This window comes from Meleagris gallopavo, unplaced genomic scaffold, assembly GCF_000146605.3.
Source record: "Meleagris gallopavo isolate NT-WF06-2002-E0010 breed Aviagen turkey brand Nicholas breeding stock unplaced genomic scaffold, Turkey_5.1 ChrUn_random_7180001937989, whole genome shotgun sequence".
NCBI lineage: Eukaryota > Metazoa > Chordata > Aves > Galliformes > Phasianidae > Meleagris > Meleagris gallopavo.
The window spans coordinates 1-1,389 of NW_011199921.1; the positions used below are offsets into that span (position 1 = coordinate 1).

The 1,389-nt window shown below is 52.7% G+C and overlaps 1 non-coding gene across 1 annotated transcript; it reads right to left on the bottom strand.

Moving 5' to 3' along the window:
• Positions 1-1,025: 1,025 nt before the first annotated feature.
• On the bottom strand, positions 1,026-1,097 carry TRNAG-UCC. The gene has a single exon. It is a non-coding gene; the product is annotated as a tRNA-Gly (tRNA).
• Between the last annotated feature and the right edge of the window lie 292 nt (positions 1,098-1,389).

Here is a 1,389-nt window from a genome sequence, read left to right on the forward strand (position 1 = left end):
AGTGAGCTCTCACAGCACAGCACACGAGCGAGAGGGGCAGGATCTCCTCCCTTTCCCTGCTGGCCACACTGCTTGGACCAGGATACTGGCTTCCTGGTCTGCAAGGGTACATTGCTGGCTCATGTCCAGCTGCTGCCACACACCAGTATGCCCAAGTCCTTTTTGTTACGGCTGCTCTCCATCCTTTCATGCCTCAGCTTGTATTAGTAGCGGGGGTTTCCTCGACCCAGGTGCAAGTCCTTGCACGTGGCTCTGTTGGACATCATGAGGTTCTCCTGGGCCTCAGGACACAAACCTGATCTTCTCTCACAACCGCAGAAATGCTTCTGGTTTGCCTCCCAGTCCCCTCCTTCTCACTCACGCACTCTGAATAAATGCTGCTGATTGCAACAAGTGAGGGTGCCTCACATCCTTCTTTGCATGAACACCGCTACATCCATGGCCAGAAATATTCAGAATGTCACCAGAATGCTGAAGCTTCAGCACAGTACGGCACTGGCTCTGTTCACACAGGGATGCTGAGACTTGCAATCCTGATAATGGTTGTGCAAAAGGGTTAGTCAAACCCCAGATATGCTGCGTTGCAGGATGCTGTTGCCAAGCACGAGTACTTCTGAGGAAATAACTCTGTGCTCTGCAGATAGAGAGTGATACATGTATCAGCATCCCTTCCAAAGAAGAAGGAACTGTTCTTTTGGCCAGCCAGCATGGCGAGATTTGAAGTATGGAGGAGAAAATGTTCTATTCAATCAAGGCGGGCTGAATTCAGATCAGACAGATAGGACCCTGGCCTTTGACAAGAGAGGACAGACCTCCCCCAACAGTTCTCAGCCTCACCCTCACGTGGGTATCCTGGGAAAGAAACCAGGCAGCAGTTGGGCTCTGAGGAAGGGAGGGAATGTTTTGATGTCCCCTGGCAGCTGGAACTGAACTGCTGGGTGAGGAAGATGGCCACCTGGGGAGCAGGAGGAGCTGCACAGGTGCAGCAGGGCACAATTTAGACGCCGGCAGAAGAAAAGCTGGCATGCGTTGGCCGGGAATCAAACCCGGGTCAACTGCTTGGAAGGCAGCTATGCTCACCACTATACCACCAACGCAGCTGCCTGCAACCTTCCTCATGCTCCTGCAGCTCACAGACACCACTTCCTCCTCCTCCCTGCCCTCTGCATGCACACTTCCTCTGCCTGCTGCAACTTCTCTCTCATTCTGCCTTTCCAACAGATATCCTACACATTCCACCCTACTGGGAAGCTACATCACCATAGAAGCACAACACAGCTATGACGTGGAGCAAACAGGGAAGTGCTTTCTCTTCTCTCTGAGCAATGGGGGCAATCTGTTCACAGGAGGCCTCTAGGACCTCTACTCCTCAATGGCCCTTTCTCACAG